Raw genomic sequence first — 12,896 nt, 5'->3', positions numbered from 1 at the left:
TTCAAAATATGATCTGTCTAGTGTGATCTTCATTTAATCATAATTTTAGCATGTTGGTAATCTATCATACATTGTTCTCTGACTATAATTTACCAATATTTCTTTGGCATAGTTAGGACTTTATCTCTCGAATCCCAGTGACAAGTAAGAACAGGTCTATCATCTTCGCTACTGACTGCATCCATATATTCTTAGCCTCAACCTTGGGAACAGTGGTAGAAGGTTGGTGATATCATAGTGGAACTATTTATCTGCCCTTTCCTACTTTGTGTAGAAGGATGCATACATACACTGGAGTATTAAATTAGATATTTTCTTTGAAAGACTGAGAGATGGGCTATAAATAGGATTTCTGACAATTGCTGTCACCATGGCAACCATAAATATGAGTGTAGTTTCTTTTTTAGATGGAATTAGACATGTTGAAATACCATCTTGTTAACTTGATCATTCACTCATTCTTTTCTAAAAAATACATCCAAACTACTGATGATGTTCCCAACCTAATAAGAGAAAGAAAGATACGAAAATTACAACAAACCATTATAAAGAAGACAGATAATGTGCTTTTCTGAAAATACAAGAGAGACAAGGAAATGGAAAACCAAAACATTGACTGATTTATAAAACATTTCCTTTTCATACTCAAATAAAAGATGAAGAAAATAAAGACTGAATTTGTTTAACAGGTTTATCTTTTTGTTTGGTTTTGTTTTTGAGATCATGTCTCACTGTGTAGCTCTCTGGCTGGGCTGGAACTCACTAAGTAGACTAGATTGGTCTGGCACTCACAAAGATCCACCTGCCTCTGCCTTTCTAATGCTGGGCTTAAAGCTGTTCACCACTCTGCCTTGCCTCAGCAGATATATATTATGTGTAATTCGGTGTCTGATTTTCTCAGTACCACTAGTTACTAGGTATATAACCTTAAATAAAATAAGTATATTCTAAGCCTTAGTTTTCCTACCAACTAAATAGGAAAACATTTCAAAGAGAGTATACATCTTTTAAGATTGTTGCCATGAGTAGTGAAATTAGTATATACAAAATGCTTAGAGATTTTGCTGGTATTTAACATTCAGTACATGTTAGTCATTCGGGGGTCACTTGGGAACATGTTGTGGGACACAGAGGAGTTCCATTCACACTCAGTGTGATGATTTAACTCTCTGTTTCTTAATTTCATCTTAATAATATAGAAAGAAATTAACACATATAAAATCATAGGGTTTCATCACTTTCAGACCCCTTGCTTTGCTGTATTTATTTAAGATTTCAACTTCAGCTGCATGTTTGAATCAGATCTCAAAGCCACATTAAACTTCTAATTTTGTTCCTTTTATAGGATGTCAGAACATTTGTCCACTGTGCATCACCAGCCCTTTAATCTCCGCTCCACTTTTTCAGTCTTTTATATCTTGTTCGGCCTCTGGGAATGGCATTATCTCTCTTTTTGCCTTTAGATATCACCGTAGAAGCTTTGTGTCTAACTGTTCTAAAAACTTAATATGTTCACACAGGCTCCTTTGGTTTTGAATGCTATTATTGGGGATGGAGGTGATAAATATAGAATCCCTATTTATTTTTCATATGGAAGTCTTGAGTGCCTCAACCTTGTCACACTTGCCAGCAGTAGGCTTTTTGCAAAGCTTGCTTTCTGCTTTTATCAAACTCAGCCCTGGCTGGCTTGGGAGCCTAATAGCCACAGGCTGAGCTTCAACGCCAGCTTTCTGTAATCCTGCCGGCTCTCCTCTTCCTCAGCATACACATAATCACCCCATCTCAGTGGGGTACTAGGCGAGATGAAAGAATGGAGGAATAATCAGAATTGTGAAACGGGAAGACAGGAAGATGGCTTCACAGGGGGTGGGAGGGGAAATGGGAGTGATGAGAATGAATCAAGAAATCAACATTTATCCGGATTCGCTGTGTGCCTGGCACAGTGCTAGCTGCTTTCTGTGTATGAGTCTATGGCATCTTTACAGGCCAAATAAGAGGACCATTCACCCTCTTCAGTGAATGATGACATCCAGTATTACAGGTATCCAGCAAATAACTTGAGATCGTGCAGTTACCGAGTGATGGGAATCTAAGTTTTCCAGTTTACGTGCTCCTTGTTCTATTTATCTTCCACCTAGAGGAAGGGTTCATGGGTGTATTTGAATGTTGTGGGGGACTGAGATGGGAAAAATTCTTATTTTCTTTTTTCCTTCCTTCCTTTCTTTCCAGTAAGCTCTACCAATATATTTACAATTGTAACATGAACAGTGATACAAATGTCTTTACATTAATATTAGGAACACAAAGTCCCATAGTTGAGATGAACAAAAATATGAGTTTTTAGGACATTTCAAAGGGGGGAAAATGTATTGAATGTTGCTGAGTTTTAGTGTGAGAACTCCTTTATCAAAAGCTTTATTGATTTATTCTGTAAAGCAAATAGACATTTTGTAGGTAGGGGAAAGTAACTCACATTTTCACAGATATGTTATAAAGTTTGTTTCTCATTTGTTGGCAGGGAATAATTAATAAAATCTTTGAACCCCAAAGTACTTATTTTCACACAATTAATTGGCAATACCAAGTATTTACACTTATTTCTGTTCAAACCACAGTCAAATGAGAGGTTGAGAATTATCTTTTCCCATTAATTCTTTGTCAGTCTCTGCAATACTTCAGTGAGCACCCATTGTGCGCTTACTATATAGACAATTTCATAAGTACACATGCTTACAATATACACAAGTTGCAAAATCCATTGTACTAGCCCTGAACTCCATACTTCTAACAATAAAATTTACTATGCAATCTAGAAAATGCAAAACTGAGTAAATGAAATTTGATCTGGGCATTGACAAAACACAATGGTAGATTATAGGTAGTACTAAGAAGAAAATAAATATGTTACAGGTAGACAGAGGAAAATAAAACCCAATAGAAGGATTACTGAAGTATGCTTTGAAGAGGCAAGTTAGAAAACATGTGGAAAGAGTGATTATGTGTTGAAAGTGTACCAAATTGCTGGATATGGTGGCTTGTAACTGTAATTCCAGTACTTGGGAGAGTGGTGCATGAGAACTGGGATTCTGAGGACAGGCTGGGACATATAGTAAGTTTAGAGTGAGTCAAAACTCCGTAATGAAAAATCTATCTTAAAAACACAAAAGTTGGAGGGTTATCTCAGTGCTAGAGTATTTTCTTTTTATTCCCAAGGCTCAGAGTTTAAAACCCATCACAGGACAAAAAAAGTATCATTTCCCAGACACATTATTTTTCTCCAAATGTGAATAGGTGATAGTGAATCTAGTATATGTGACAGCTTTCATTTGCTATTCATGGAAAAAAAATATTGCTCTATATCAGCAGTTCTCCACCTTTCTAATGCTGCAACCCTTTAATACAGTTCCTCACATTGTAATGACCACCAACCATAGAATAAGTTCATTGCTACTTTGTAACTGTAATTTTGCTATTTTTATGAATCTTAATGTAAATACATGATATGCAGAGTATCTGATATGAAACTCCGTGGGGATCACGACCCACAGGTTGAGGAACATTGCTCCAAAGAGCAGCTGTGAGTGATGGCTCACGCGGTGTGCTCCGTGTGAGGAAGGCTGATTGCTAACCTGTCAGTCACACGACCCAGGACACGGCTATTGGAAGACAGAGGCTGAGGTGTTTCTGCTCCTGCCTGATGACTCTACAAGGAAATTAAACCAGGAGCCCCAGAGTTGCCTTCCTGGGTATTTTAGTTTCCTTTTCATTTCATTTCAATTTCTTGAATCTTCAAACTGATCCTTAAATGAGCAAAAGAACTCTATGCCTATGGCTGAAAGGCATTCTTATGCTATTCATTAATATTCCTTTGAGACACATAGTCAGAGAGGCTTCTAAAACATAATTATACTCCAAGGAGACTCAATTATATTTTTGAGACATTCTAATGGAGAGAAGTTACTTTTCATATCAAACACAGCAATCGGCACCTGTTCAGAATTAAAGGTGAGACCTTTCCTTTACAAATGTCACTGTGTAGGGACAATTCATTATACACAGGTAACTTGGTTGGTATCTTAGCAAGTGAAGGTTTGTGTGTCATTTGTACACATACTAGGAAGAGACTCCACCTTAGCATGTGCAGAGGAGGAAAGACGACGAGACGAGAGTTCCAGCTGGACTCTGTTTCCTGCTGTCCTTGGCCCCTTCATCACTTCATTGAGCCACCATTTCCATCTGACCATGGGGAGAATGCTATGTCACAGCACGAGGCTTGGAAGCGTCTTGTGTGAAAATGCTGTGAACTATTCATGGCAAGGAAACTGGAGTTTAATGTACTTGTGGTTATGAGAGATTCATATGAACTGTATGCGCATCAGCACTGAAGACAACTGAAAATGTAGAATTATAACTTCTTTAGTCTCCATTTGATGGACAAACTGCTGAAGGCTGAATATTAAAAACAGAAGGTTTGAAAACTGTGAATTAGTTTTACTGCCTTATAGAAGTTTTATAATGTAATTGTTAGAGGAATTAATTGGTTTGAGAAACATTTCAGTTATTAGAATGAACTGTTTTCTATTGGGGGTTAATATCACTCATATATTATATATATTTATATTGTATATACACCCTGGGCTATACCAAAGTGAAGTGTCACACAAGCACCAATGTGGGTAGATACATGCAAAAATAAAGAGCAGCTACATAGGAGTTTATTCCATCTATCACTGAGTTAAACATGTAAATGATAGGAATCACATTCTATAGAATTCCCATTTCTTCATGGGAAAATGAATAACAGGAAAGATAATTAAAAGATTACAATATTTTGGGGTGTGGATTACTGTTTTCCTGCTGTTGCATGTGAGAGGAGCAGTAATCCTTGAATAGCTCCAACGTCATTCTCGAGAACCCTCATAGCCTTCAGTTCAGCTCTTACATGTTGCATTGACTCATTCTGAGCAATTGTTAAGAATTTTAAGCAAAATGCCCAGTTTCCATTGGAAATAACTGTGTGTTAACCTCTTAGAACAGAGGCTAAGACAACCTTCTCTTGACTCTAGACGGACATTGTAAAAGTTTGTCATGTATATACATGCATTGTTTTATGTAGTACTTACACTGTTTTGTAATTAATTTTATATCAAGTGCTAAAGAAAATATACCATTTCAACAAGATCCACTTCATCTTAAATCTGATGATTATCATCTGATTTATTAAGAACACATTCTTATTGAATTAAATAAATACATTGTTAAGAACGTTTTCACAGCTAGAGCAAAATTATTTCTTAAATTTCCTGTGTGTCAATTTAAATGAAGGCTAATGCATTTGGAGTTAGTGTTGTATTTCCTTTCCCTTCTCAGGCTTTTGTGGGTGATAAGCCTTTTTGTCTCCCATCGAAACGCACTCCAGTTTTGCTGTGATTTCTGACTGCAGCTCGGATGTCCTCACTGTCACTCTCGGCTGCAGTATTTGCCTAACAGTAGTGTGCACTCAGTTATGTTGGAGAGGCAGCACAGGCATAGCTTCTGTGTCTGGTGGTGGCCCGACTTGTTCAGAGAGCACCGTGAAGTATGTGCTCTACTTTGGGGGTATTATTCATTTCTCTGTCTAATAAATACATGCACTATATGTCTAGCATGCATTTATTTATTTACTAATTATAAGAGATCTCTATTGTTTATTCTTTTCCTCATGTTTGCATGTCAGGGGTTATCAAATTAGTGATGAAGAATACTGAAGAACTGTGAGAATCTAGACACCCTTCAGGGATTTTTCCATTTCTTTCACCACAATCACAGATTTGGAGAGAGAATCACACCTTTGCTGTTTCTGAGATTCCTTATAGTTGCCCACCACTGGCTGTCTTGAATTTTCTCATATTTGCATAAAATCAGCTCTTTACTTGGACTTAGATGAATGATAATGCAGGAGTGATATCCTTGGTGAGGGCTCTTTCCGAATTTTGTTTTGAATTAATCTTACTACATAGCTTTTGGCATGGTGACATGGAATTTACTAGGTAGGGTAGGCTTGTCTTGAATTTGGAATAATCCTCTTGCCTCTGGGTTCCAAATTCCAGTGTTATAGATGTGTATCACTGTGCCTGGTCCTTTAAAACGTTTGAGACATAGACAATGATTCTGCAGTGAAGTCACACAGTGGATAAAGGCTGAACCATTCATTATAAGTCCCTTCCCTCTTAGATACTGTATTCTCTTATTTAACAGACACTTTTCTGACGGCTTAGCCTAGGTTTCCTGCAAGAAGCACTGACTAAGATAAGGGTTCTGATAGGCATGTAGCTTCTTTGGGGAGTGATTCCAGAAAACTGGAATGTGGGCATGCGTGGGTAGCATCCAAGAGGGAATTTGTGAGTTGTTGATGCTGTGTGTTTTATCCTGTTAGAACCCTGTAAGGAGTAAGGAGCTGGGGAGAATATGTCTCAGAATCAAACATATAAAGGATGAATCTGTAGCATATGTGTGCTGGGCATGCTCCCCGAGATATCTCAAGAATACTGCGACTCTCAAATAACTAGGAGCATCTTGAGAGAAACAATAAATCCTAGAATCCAGTCTTGAAACTGCAGTCTTAAGTTCCTTCATCAGAAGTAGAAATGAGCTTCCTTCCACAGTTTACTGCACGTACCACATCCTATTCTAGTCCTGTTGTTATTAATGTGACTGGTACTAGAATTCATTCCTTTCTAGAATATATCTTGGATATCTAATTCTGTTCTTCTAGTTTTCAAATGAGAAAACAGGGACTCAGAAAGGTCACTTGAGTTTTAAAATCACACAGAAATTCAGAGGAAGCCTATTTTTATCCTAGAGGGATTTCATGATCCTTTGTTTAAGCCCTGTCTGCCACAATTCACTGTCTTCAAAATATGCAAAAGGCATGTGAAATCAGGTTCTATTTCAGTCACATAAGAATCTTAAATCCCATCACCCTCGGAGGTGAGATAGTCAGCCTCTGTATAATACAGTGAAGATGCTTGCAAGAAGTCTCCTTTTGGTAAAAATCACTCTTCATCAGCATCTGTCAACTTCCAGATCAACGTGGGATTCTGATTTATGCCAGTCCCATGTAACTAATTTTAACGAATACAGTCAGAAGGGAGGTAATGTCTATGTCTTCTGGGTCAAAGCATTTGCTTTCTCAGTTTCTAATTATAGGAGATCCCGAACTCATTTGGAGAGAAAAGCAAGTCATTCTTTATTTTTTGAGTTTCCTATCTGTTTCAATGATTGGTGACCCCATTCATGTAAAATTTAGTTTTGTGATGATTGATGCATATTGGCAAAATTGTCTAGCAACTGACCCAGATATCAGGAATGGCTTTCGTCCCTGTGGTATTCTGTATGCTGGACATTGCATATGGACCTCCACCTTCAGGGAATCCAATTAACTATGCCACACCTACATTCCAAAATCTATCTTTGTGTTCATTCAGAGACCACTATTCCCACAAGCATTCCCCAAATCTGTGGTCCGCTATGGTAGGGATAATAAAATACAATTCTCTCTAAATACTTTAGTCTTCCTTGACAGCTAACTTTGGGTCAAACACTTCTTAATGACCTTACCATAAGTGTTCTGGACTGTATATTTGTCTAAGACCCTTGCATGTCTCTCTCCTTGCCTCTTTTTTATTAGAGCTTGGAATTATTGCACTTTGAGCGTCCCCCAGCTTTCTCATTCCTTCACTATTTTTCTCTTGCACAGACATTTTTTCTAAAGCACTTTTAACCCCCAAATTGCTATTTGCTTCGGAAAACTCAGATTGATGCACTCTTCATGTTAAGACTTGCTCAAAATATACATTCTTTCAGGGTGTGTTTATTGAGTAATAAGATTGATTATCCTAGAATTATTCATTTCTGTTAGTTTAGAAAGCCAGAAAGGGTGCTTAGATACTGACCTGAAATTTCTCAAGATGTAGAGCAATAGCTTCAGAATCAGTTGTTCTTATTTTAAATGGTCTCAGAACTGCTAAGCTGAGTTGCCAAGAATGGACCTCAAAATCCAAATTTTAAACTGGCTCTAATTTTTACTGTGCATTCTACGGAGTGGGTAATCAAGTTCACACAGAACTAAAATCCAGCAGAAAATTATTCAGCTGATCGAAGTGATGGTTCAGTTTAAAATCCAGAAGTCCTGATTCCAGAGTCAACACATTATTTACAAAGAGCACTATATTATATCACAAGTGTCTTGAAGCTGAAGAAGTTCTTATCCTCGTGGTAATTGATGAGTTTAATAACAATGAGGACTTATGGGAAACATATTTTATCTCATTAATACAGATGGCACCTGCCATTGCCTTGAAAAATCTGACAGTGATCTCTGGCCATTTTCACAGGACTTGGCTAAGACGGTGGCTAACACTTAAAACAGTAATAGGAGAGAAATGAATGATCATACTTACTGGAGCTTCTAAAAACTTCCTGGGTAATGATATCATTTAAACAGGCTAAAAATGACATCTGGAAGACTATTTTGGGATAGGCTTCTGAGTGATTAGTTGATGTTTATTTTGAACATTGAAATAATGAAGTCATGGAAATGTTGATCTAGTTATGGGCAATTTAGTAACTACATTAGATTTTTTTAAACACATTTCTAGTCAATACAATAAAAACAATTGATGTTTCAGTTGGTGTAATTTAGTTACATTTATGTGTCCTGTCAAAAATAGAACATAGTTTTGTATGAAAGGAAAGGAAAGAAAAGTTAGTACCCTCCTTGACCAGTGTAGAAGAAGTCCTTAGGTCTAACAACATGCACATGGTGAAGGTATTGTCACCTCCTTGACCAGTGTAGAAGAAGTACTTAGGTCTAACAACATGCACATGGTAAAGGTATTGTCACCTACTTTTTGGCATCTAACCACTGTTTTGTTTTTGGTTTTGTTTTATTATTATTATTAAATGGTGAAAAATATGATGTAAAAATAAAGGTAATTTTGACAATTGATGAAATGGCTCATTACAATAAAGTACAGATGGAGGCCAGGGAGACTAATGGGTAAAGTGTTTACTTTGTAAAGACCTGAGTTTAGCTCTCCAGAACACACATAAAAAGTTGGATGTGGGTATATGCACTTAAAATGTCAGCACTGGGAGGCAGAGACAGGAAATCCCTATGCTCAATGGCCAGCCATTCTACACAATCAGCGAGCTATGGTTCAGTGAGTGATCTTGTCTGAAAAAGTGAGATGGAGGACAATACAGGAAAGCATCTGACATGGACCTCTGGCGTCCACACATACATGCACAGGTATACATACCTGTACACACATGCATGCACCACACATTCACACCAAAAATTAAATAAAAATAAAATGACTTGAAATAAGAGCAAAGAACTGAGTTTGGATTGACACTTGAGTGGGAACATTACCATGAAGGCAAAAATCTGCCAAAAAAGGAAAGCAAATATGTACAGTGAATGAGTATAAAAGAAGGAAGTGAAGCATGGCTGTAAACCACAGTTGAGACAGAAGTTAATATTTCACAGTCAACACCAGAGCATGCTGAATTCTATATTCCTCAGCTGTTTCCGGCTTGGAAAGGAATAGTGAAAGCATGCAGTGTTACTGAAGACACAAAGGAAGAAAAGAGGGATCAAAAGAAAATGTAGGTGCCCTGGTTTTGTTCTTTCCCCAAAGCATGATCTTTCCTTTCTATGAAAATATTCCTTCCAATGGCTAATCTGGTGCACTTAAAGAAAAGGATTTAAATCAGAGAAACATCAGCTTGTTCAGGGGAGTGGAAGACAGAATGTTAAGAAAGTCTGTCAGCTCCACCACAAGAGAAATCATATCAGTTCTGTTTATTACAGAAGGTTCCACATCTGGAGTGGGACCTGCCACAAGCAAGTAAACATCCCATGAAGGAATGAACAGACCTGTGTTTTATTTTTAGAAACCTTAGATATGTGTTAAGATAGAGACATTAAAATAAAACTAGGTTCAAGTTCTGTGGTTTACAATTGGTCTTTATGTCTAGGACTGATAGATACTTTCAATGCTATTGTTATAATCACTTACTTTACTAGGTATGGTTAGCAGCTGAGACAGGATGCAGAAGCAGGCTAGTGTAGAACAATTTCATTCATGTGAGAAAGGGCATTTGTAGATTTAGAAAATTTAGAAAATTACTGCACAAAGGTATTGCAATAACAACAGCTGGAGTAGATGAATAGCCTATCATTTTACTAGACATTTTTAATGATTCTTTATTAACAATCCTCTTGTCTCATTCAATTTTATCACATAGGCTATCTGATAAGATAACTGCAGAAGGGATAGATTCAAAGTGCATTTAGAGATGAATTCTTTCTTTTTGTACAACCATGGTTTAAATGTTAACCTTCATCCACAGCATAGATAGTTCTATATGTACACACCACCATCTTTCTTCCCTTATCCACCCTGAGCAATTTCCTGAGACTTAGCAGACATTTATAAATACTTGTGTTTCCTGAATGGAAAATCTAGTAAAAAATAACCTTTTTGTGGGTCTGGTGATATATAGTTCAGTGGCAGAACACTTGCTTGGCATGTACAAAAAGGTCCTACATTCAATCTTTAGAATCAATGAATAGATAAACAAACCAATAACCCTTTTGCAGAATAGAAATTCATATCATCTAAATATGTTACCTTGTAAGAGTCATATGTTTGAAGAATGTGTTCTTGGAGTTTCTGCACTTCGCCCCTACCTGATACTATCAGGGTCATTAACACATCAGATGTAACTTGGCTCTGAGAACAAGTGAGAATCACGACAGACCCAGGATGTCCAGGCATGAAGTTCTGACTCAACAAAAGAAGACACTGTGTAGCTTCTCTAAGAGGATGCCTTTCTCCACTTTACGCTTTCCTGGCAGCATAAACTTCCTTTTAATTGACCTTGAGGTAGAGTCTTCATGCCTATCACTCTATCATTCCTCACACTAACACAGCATCCTGAGCTTCCAGGAAGCAAGCATTGGGATTGACTTTAAATGAATTGTATTTCTAAATACAATGTGACTCAGAACACGGAAAGCTGTAAGGAACAATTTACCAAACTAAATTTCATTTTTAATTTGTCTCTGATTTTAAAAAGCAACGTCGTTGGTGGAAAGAAAATATTTTATTCAACATGCTATCATTCAACCAATTCTAAAATTCATGCTATGTACAGAGTTACATTTAGAGTAATCTCTTTAGAACTAAATTGGGGTTGTCTAATAACCAGGAAATAAAGACATAAATTTGCCTTTCAAATTCATAGGAGTTGAATAATTAATAAATAATTTGCTAACTTGATTCCCCAAATATATTCCCCAACTTCCTCTAAAGAAGATAAAAATTACAGTATGTTCAATAAATAAACACACTTTGTGTGCAATCTAGTCATCCTGAGGTTTTCTTGCATCCACATAGTGTCTTCTACTGATGTTTTAAAGCAGCTGTACTGATTCTCATTGTACCTTGTTTGGCCTTTGTACTACTGTGTACTTGCCATGTGTGGGCTTTTCAACTTCTAATATTATTCTTCAATGTGAATATTTATTTTCTCTGCAGTTTACTTAGAATCATGGACTTGATATTTTACATTAATAAATTTCAGCTTTATGTCCCCACATTATTTTTTCTCTAAGCATTATATTTTGGTTCCTATCCTGCATCAGAATTGTTACTTAACAGCAACTGATAGAAATAGCAGCAACAGCAGAGTTGGATACTGGTTAAAAGATACAATAGGTACTTATTAAATTTACTTTCTTGTCTGAAGCCCACAGACAGGGATGTGTATGTGTCCCACAAGTATGAAAGTCTATGTTAATTTCAGCTATAAGATCGCATAACTATTGCAATTAAATCAATAAATAGAGGCATTAGTAGTTTGTTGTTTGTGTCATATTTATGCTTCCCACAAATACACTATTTGGAAGAATACTGTTTCTGTGGAAGTGCTTGTTTCCATGGGTTCCAAATCTCCAAAGGAAAGTAAAGATGTTTTGGACACAATCCAAACATATTGGATATACAAATATAAAAGAGAAATTAAAAAACCCATCCATACACATTTGAATGGTGAATACTGGTGTGTGCTATCGATTTGAGGAAAATCTATTACACAAATTACTTAGAAGCAATTTTAGTTGTTTCTATTTTCTTTCTTTATTTCCTTCTTTCTAGTAAATTATTTTTAAAAGAGAAAAAATATTTTTATGTGTATTACACATTTTCTTTTGTTAGAAGTTGCTTTTAAATCTAATAACTATTAAGAATATAGAAAAGTTATGATGTTTATTGTTTCCTGGGTAAAATATGAATCTATTTAGAAAAAAATTAAATTATGTAAAATAAAATATTTCACATTTCCAATGGAATGCTTAGAATTAAATTATAGAAACTATAACTCTTTTTTTTCTTGATTTACTCTTCTATGAATTGGTAATTCTTGCCTCAGAGAACGAGCTTTCAGAAAACAGACGTACTTATGCTATATAGAATTTGACATACTTGTTTAAATATTTAAGATGGTTTAACATTTAATCAAGAGTTGTTCCCCCTAAAACAAATTGTAACATCAAATAGTTTTTTTTAATTTTAACTTGATATTCTTATGAGCTTTCATTTAAAATCTAGTATTAAAATAAAAGATATTAAACAGTTATTTCATTCTGACATCATAAAATAAACTGAACTTTATTTTAGAAGATGTATTTAACAATCACATAATTAGAAGCATTTTATTATACCAGCACAATGTAGCGAGTAGCAGTTCTCGCAGCGAGGATGTGTCTGTCGCATAATAGGCTGGAATTTCTAATTCACAGTGGGGAAATAATACAGTTATACTTTATTTTGCTCAACATAAGCCCC

The 12,896-nt window shown here is 36.1% G+C and overlaps 1 pseudogene; it reads left to right on the top strand.

The window, feature by feature from the left end:
* The first annotated feature begins 8,722 nt into the window (after positions 1 to 8,722).
* LOC128098095 (uncharacterized) lies at positions 8,723 to 8,914 on the top strand (annotated as a pseudogene).
* Positions 8,915 to 12,896: the final 3,982 nt, after the last annotated feature.

This window comes from Peromyscus californicus, unplaced genomic scaffold (assembly GCF_007827085.1).
Source record: "Peromyscus californicus insignis strain IS unplaced genomic scaffold, ASM782708v3 Scaffold_5__1_contigs__length_169319896, whole genome shotgun sequence".
Taxonomy (NCBI): domain Eukaryota; kingdom Metazoa; phylum Chordata; class Mammalia; order Rodentia; family Cricetidae; genus Peromyscus; species Peromyscus californicus.
This window is presented reverse-complemented; position numbering and strand designations above follow the sequence as displayed.